Source organism: Prionailurus bengalensis, chromosome D3, assembly GCF_016509475.1.
Source record: "Prionailurus bengalensis isolate Pbe53 chromosome D3, Fcat_Pben_1.1_paternal_pri, whole genome shotgun sequence".
NCBI classification, from domain to species: Eukaryota; Metazoa; Chordata; class Mammalia; order Carnivora; family Felidae; genus Prionailurus; species Prionailurus bengalensis.
Window position 1 is genome coordinate 8,291,632 of NC_057356.1, and position 7,438 is coordinate 8,299,069.

Genomic DNA, 7,438 nt, shown 5'->3' on the forward strand with positions numbered 1-7,438 from the left:
TGCTTTGTCTGTATGAAGTTGGAGGTGCCTACTGGACACACAAGGGGAACTGTCCAGTAGGAACTATATTTAGGAGTCTGGTGTTCCAAGGAGAGAACAGAGCTGGGGATAAAGATAATCAAGATGTGAGAATCAAGAGCACGTAGGTCCCATCACCCTTCCCATCTATTGCTCCGTCCCTCTGTGCTCTCTTGGGTTCCCCCCCAACAGTCTTTCTCAAGTTATTTCTTCACAGTTTCCTAGGTGCTCCAGACCAGAGAGATTTCTCCATGCTGCCATTCTCTAGAAGCCTTTCCATTATGGAACTGACTTCACCAAGGTTGAAAAACCATTACCCCTCAACCTTTCAATTCTTCCTTTTTGTTTAGATATTAAGTATGCAGTCATCCAGGGAAACCAGAAGGGATGAGTATGTTTAGGAGAGGGGATCTTTGGAAACAGGCATTTATAAAGCTGGTTCAGATTTGGATTGGCCCTGAAATCATTGCTAAGTGGTAGGGATGGTGGAGCCTGAAAAGAGAGTGAAGCGGGGAGCCACTATGGTACACAGGAGCGTTTACTACTACTACTCCACCATGGCATTTCTAGCTCAGCTCAAAAGGACTTTTGGTATCTTTTAGGGAGCTACTATAGTTTAAGAGAGAAAGATGTCACAAAGGAAGGCCAGAAAAGGCCTTCCCAGGGAAATCAATTCCTTGCTGTGATCATCACTTTAGAGTCTGATTAAACATTTTGCAGATGGTGGTGATGGGTGCACAACACTGCGAATGTACTTAATGCCACTGAACTTACACTTAAAAATGGTTAAAATGGCGAATTTTATGCTCTGCATATTTTACCACTATTAAAAAAAAATGTTTTGCAGGTCTAGAAACCAGATCCCAGGGCCTGGAATATTTCTGTCTAGTCCCTAAGATGCATCTTTTCCTGTTACCAAAAGGTCTGAGACACCCAGTTGGTAATCAGAAGCTCTTACAGGGAGCCTGGAAAGTACCTGCAGACTCTTATGGCATTTTTACTTCCAAGTATGTAAGTACAGCTCTGTGGTGGCTGGGAAACCCACCAGGAGACTGTGTCCCTGTCCTTGCCTGTGTAATGCTATACAAATACTGTCACATTTGTGTCATGGAGGGGGTCTCCTTTGGTCAATACCCTGTGGGCGATCCCTCTGTTTGTTGTTACACAGGATGGAGTCTAAGTAGACAGTAAATGAGAAGGTGAAGTTTCATTGGATTGTCCATGGTGGGGAAGCCCCAGGTACAGGGAGACTGAAGGATGAGTAGAGGCTAGCCCATAACTGCAAGTTCACGGTTGCCCCCAGCAACACCTCTTATGACGTGTCTGCCTTTAAGTGGCCGACCTTAGTAATTTTGGATTCTCAGTAGTTTTCTTCTCAGAAGTTGACCTTATAAAGAGCCTCTGGGGTTATCTCCTACCTGACCCTTCACCCTGGGCCCCCATCTTCCCTTCCCATTTCTCCTTCACCAGTAAAACCCATTCCTTCATCCTGCCCTGCCTGTGCATGTACATCTCTAGCACGAGGGAAGGGGACTTGGGGGACATTGGTTATTTTTAGTTTAGGACTAGTATAAGGTTGAGACATGGTCAACCAATCCCAGACCTGAGCCCACTGATGTCTCAGATTTTAAGAAGCACCAACCAGTGTTTCCAAGTGCCATGTTCCACCAACCCTTTCTTTCACTTGTGTTGACATTGTTAGACCCCTCACGGTGTGGTTTTATCACCTGCCTCCATTCAGATTTTTTTTTCCCAGATGTGGAACGCTTCACAAATTTACATGTCATTCTTGTACAGGAACCATGCTAATCTTCTCTGTATTGTTCCAATTTTAGTCTGTGCACTGCCACATCAAGCACCTTCCTTTCAGATTCTGAGGGTCATTTGACTTTGTCTCTGGCAGCTGCCATTTTCTGCCTCCTACCTGACATGGCACCCTGTGTCATGTGAACCCTTACACATGGTGGCTCTGCCCAGTCTGGGCCCTTAGGGAGGGCATCTAGCAAGATCAGCTTAATTTCTACGTCCACTTTTACAGGACAACCTCATTCAGGGTCCATTACACTTTTTGTGTAATGTTTATTTTGGGGAAAGCGGAAACAGAGGAGGGGCTGAGAGAGGGGGAAAGAGGATCCGAACCGGCTCTGTACTGACCAACTGACAGCAGTGAACTCGATATGGGGCTCAAACTCATGAACCATGAGATCATGACCTGAGCCAAAGTCAGATGCTCAACCAACTAAGCCACCCAGGTGCCCCCATTACACTTTTAAAATGCTTAAACCAAATCACTCCAGTCTCTTTTCTTGATACCTTTTCTTCATACCTTTTCTTTATACCTTTTCTTTATACCTTTATACCTTGGCCTTTACACCAAGCTGTGGGCTTCCACACTTCTGGCCCTAAAGCCTCAGCAGCTGTTTGGTGTAAGCCAGCTCAGTGCCCTTGCAGTGAGTTTGGGAAATCTATTAGCTTCGTCCCTAAAGTTAGACTCCACACTGTCTCAGAAGAATGGTAGAGGGAGACAGAAGATGAGGGGTGGTCAAGAGAGAAGCTAGGAAAAGATTTGTACTGATGCTAGAAAAAAAATGAAAGCTCTTCATGGCTTTACTTATGCAAGATGCAAGGTAAAGTGCAAACACCTTGACCCGGCAGTTGTTCCGCACCCCTGACCACCTTCCAAATTCACACACACACACACACACACACACACACACACACTCACCAGACACACTTAGCAATTCAAAGCTCTGGTCTGGAAAATCTTGCCCCTGGGGTGTCAGTTAGTCCCCTAGTAATGACAGGTTTAATGGTTCCGTATCTCTGCATTCCACAAGGACCACCTACCCAGAGGCCACACCCTCCTGACCTGGTTAGGCAGGGCCTGAGACTCCACACAGAACATGAGAGCAGTATGGATCGAGGGTCCAGGGGCCTGTGCTCTGGTTTGGGTGAATCGCTCTGTGTTGCTGTGTGACTATATCTATGTTGCTTGCCCTCTCTGTAATTCAGGGTCCGCAGGTATGAAATGGGACTGATGGTTCTTGTCTCATAGAAATATCATGAGAAAGTAAACTATGGTCTTTGAGAGTTTATGCTTCTAAGTAGTCAAGGAGTCAGGGAAGTCCTGTGTTTTCTCTTTTTTGGATATTGAGGGGAGGTTTCCTGGGCTCTCTTATGCAAGCCCTCGGAAGACATTTAATCAGAGAGTAAGGCTGAAATTTTTTAAAAAGCAAACCTCACAAAAGAAGAGCCTTGGGGCACCTAGGTGGCTCAGTCAGTTGAACTTCTAGATCTTGGTTTCAGCTCAGGTCATGATCTCACAGTTCATGGATTCAAGGCCCGCATAGGGCTCCACACTGACATTGCAGAGCCTGGTTGGGATTCTCTCTCTCCCTTTCTCTCAAAAGAAATAAACAAACTTAGAAGGAGGAGGAGGAGGAGGAGGAGGAGAGGCGGCGGCGGCAGGAGGAGGAGGAGGAGGAAGAAGAAGAAGAAGAAAAGAAGGAGGAGGATGAGGAGGAGGAGGAGAATAAGGAGAAGGAGAAAAGGAGAATGAGAAGAAAAAGAGCCTTGAAGTATCTTAAGTGTTTCCTTCCAGACAAAAGACCAGGAGATTCTTTGGCAAGTTTCTAGCCAGCGACCTGGAATAGGGGATAGAGATGCTTTATTTTTCTTTCTTCTAGTTTCCCTTTCTGGTCTGATATCTCTTCGAATGACACTCGTTGGGGTAGGGCCACAGGTTGTAGTAGAAAACAATGTCCCAGCTGCTCAGGTCTTTCTATGGGGTAATACTTGATCAGCCTACCTTGTGGGGGGTGGGGGGGAAAGAAACAGACTTTTTATTGATTTGTGTTTATTTGATTGTTCGTTCAATCAGCCCAGCTGATTGAGTGCCCTCTGATGGTCTGGTCACCCGTGGTAAAGTGCATCTGGAGGGAGACACTATGGTCTGCCAGTTACCAGCCTGCAGTCCTACAGCCCTGTGCCCAAGAACTAACCATAGCTTCTCGTCCTGGTGAAAGATCCTTGGGTTCTTGGTTGCTGTCTCAGCCTCCTATTGTTGCTATAACAAATAACCACAAACCTAAAACAACAGAAATGTGTTCTCTTATATTTCTGGAGGTCAGAAGTCTTATGAGCCTAAAAACCAAGGTGTCATCAAGGCTCTGTGCCTTCTGGAGACTCCAGGGGAGAATCCAACTTGGTGCCTGGCTTCTGAGGCCACCACGCTCCTTGGCTCGCGGCCCCTTCTCTGTCTTCCAGGCAAGCCATTCCAGCCTCTGTCACACTTCTCTCTAGCTGACCCTCCTGCCTACTTGCGCCAAGGGCCCTTGTGATTAAGTTGGGCCCCACCCTCTCCTTTCCTGGGTTTCTTGGGACCTCAGGGCTGGGTAGGAGCCAGTGGGGGAGTACACTGATTAGAGCCTTTGGAACTTTCCTCAAGACAGGAGGCAGTTGGACATTACAAGCCTATTGAGCCCCCTCCCTGCCATGGTCTCCATTGATGACCATGGAAAGAACTAAGAGTCGGGGAGTAAAAAGAAGAGGGACCCCATGTGTCTGGAAGAAACCGGATGAAGAAGGCTGAAAGCAGTCAAAGGGGTTGACGCCACTTAAGTGAGGCCTGGTCAACAACATGCTCATTCACCCGGATTTTGGAATCACTTCACCAGAGCACGACCTCAGGTTTCCAGCCCTTAAGGCCTTTATTTTCGGTTTGGGGTATTTTCTATTGTTTGAAGGTTGCCTTGCAACCCATTTGCCTGGAGGGTTTAAACAATATAGAGTTTCTTTGCTGAACAGCAACAGTAGCCAAGAGAGACCGAATGTAAACTTTTAAGTCTATTTTCTCAGAGTTCGTACAACAGCAATGGCTTTAAACAGAAGAACTCGCGCCCCCTGGCTTGCCTCTCCCTGGGGGAGGGGGAAAGAGTGGCTGGTGGAGAACATTTTGTGTTCTCTTATCTTTCCTACTGGTGGAAGGGGACAAGCACCAGAATAGGAAAACAAATATCTGGCTATTAATACACCCTAAGTCCTCTAGCACATGGATTGGATTTGTTTATTTGTGAAAGAGAAGGATGCTTCTCTCTGACCGCAGGCTCCCCTGCCAGCTGGAAGGGAATGCCAGGCACAGTGCCCTCCATAAGGTGAAGGGGATAGGGGACCTGCACTGAGAACTTCCCACTTAAAAGAGAAAACCCTCAGACTTTTCTCAAGAGAAGTTGCTTTTCTGGCTCGACCTGCCTCAAGCCCCAGCAGCGTCATTCAGGGGGAAATTAAGAAAGAAAGGGGGGGGGAAAAAAGGAGGGTTTACCACCAAAGGGCCATGGAGTTGGCCCCACCCCACCCCCCACCAGACAGACATGTGCGCGCCACACTCCTTGTGCCCAACCTGCGGAGCCAGAGGTCTGGAGAACCCTGCCAGAAGAAAGGACATACGGGTTCCTTGGGTGGACCACTTTACTGGCAGTGAGCAGGGCAGAAACAGGAGTGTTTCCCCCTCAGAGGACAGGCCCTTAAAGCAGAAGGCAGGCCCCTGAGCTCAGATCTTGGGCTCCTGTCCTCCAATATGCTCCCTTGGGCCTCTTAGTGGTCTGAAGAAAGCAGTGTCCCATAGTAGACAGAGCTTTCTGGAGGGGCAGGTGGTTAATTAATTATAAGCCTGCTAGCTGGGAAAAAAGCCAGAAGAGGGAAGAGCTTTCTCCCAGGAACAGAAGCACGTACACGCCTATGAGCCCCATACCTGCCATGTCTTGAGCAAGTTTCAGACTGCCCTTTGACCGCCTGAAGAGGTCTCTGCTTGCCACCCACCAGGGTCAGGCCTTCTCAGATTCCCGGGAACATTTTGATGAGCCAGGAGTCCCAGGCACACACAGAGAAGAGGAGGCCAGTACTGGCGGGGGCCTGTCCTCTCCAAGAGCAAACAGGGACAAAGGTCGGTGTACTTACGGCTGCCTCTCCCAGCCTGCCTGCCTCCCTGCCAGGCCAGATGCCCCAGGTTGTCCCAGCCTTGCTACACAATTGCAGGAATCTGTCATCTCTGAGCCTGCTGGGTCACCCATTACCCCAGATCCAATTCCCAGGCAGGGGAGGTTAGGACACCTGAGCAGAAGGCAAAGGCTTTGGCAACTCAAGAGCTTTCAAACAGAAATGCTGTCGTGTCTTTACCTGTTCGGTTGGGAGCCAGACGTGTTCCACGTTATGATGCCATCATGGAAATATGTACGAAAGGAAGAATTTGTAAGCTAGCTCTCCTGCCTGTCTGGAAAAGGGGGCCCTCTGAGTGAACCACAGCTCTTCAGACACTCAGAATTTGCACAAACTTTCTTTGTGATGATTTCTTATACCATCTTCCACTGCTACCCCCAGAGCGTTTGACTTTGTCTGTGCCCCAGCGGGTCTAGGTATCTGTTGGGCTACTCAGTGAGAATTTAAGCAACTTGGAGGCCACTGAGGTTGCCAAGCATACACCCGTCTGGCACAGATTTGGCGTGAGAGCAAACAGGAGAAAGAAGCTTGGTGTTTTGTAAAATCACTGAGGCTCTGGCCCACTGCCCTTCTTGTTTGGGATTAGAATTAGAAGTGGTGTTTGTTTGGGGCGCCTGGGTGGCTCAGTCAGTTGGGCGTCCAGCTTCGGCTCAGGTCCGTGAGTTCGAGCTCTGCATTGGGCTCTGTGCTGTCAGTTCAGAGCCTGGATCCTGCTTCGGATTCTGTGTCTCCCTCTATCTCTGCCTCTACCCCACTCATGCTCTGTCTCTCTCTATCAAAAAATGAATAAACGTTAAAAAAAAAAAAGTGGTGTTTGTTTGGGGCACCTGGGTGACTCAGTCAGTTAAGCGTCCGACTTTGGCTCAGGTCATGATCTCGTAGCTCATGAGCTCGAGCCCCGAGTCAGGCTCCGTGCTGACAGCTCAGAGCCTGGAGCCTGCCTCGGATTCTGTGTCTCCCTGTCTCTCTCTCTCTCTCTCTGCCCCTCCCCCGCTCTTGCTCTGTCTCTTTCTCTCTCAAAAATAAACATTAAAAAATATTTTTTTTAAAGTGGTGTTTGTTCTCCTCTTCAGCCAATGGAATGATGATGACATAGCAGCTAACATTCATTGAGGTACTGCTGTGCTAAGCACAGCACCCACCTGAAATATCTCATCTCACTTTCCACCTCAAACCTGTGAGGTAGACATGACTGATCCCCAACCTGTAGGTGAGGACCAAGTCTCCGAGATGTTGAGCAGCACGCTGGCAGTGACCTGGCACATTCATCTGCGAGTCTGACTTGCTTAGCTCCCTGTTCAGAGGAAGAAGAAATTGACAAGTATTTCTTTTTTTTTTTAATATTTATTTATTTTTGAGAGAGAGAGAGTGCACGTGCAGGGGGCAGGGGGGCAAAGAGAGAGGGAGACACAGAATCCAAAGCAGG

General features: G+C 48.3%; 1 non-coding gene across 1 annotated transcript; it reads right to left on the reverse strand.

Moving 5' to 3' along the window:
- Positions 1-1,770: 1,770 nt before the first annotated feature.
- LOC122471122 lies at positions 1,771-1,877 on the reverse strand. The gene has a single exon (XR_006294129.1). It is a non-coding gene; the product is annotated as a U6 spliceosomal RNA (small nuclear RNA).
- Positions 1,878-7,438: the final 5,561 nt, after the last annotated feature.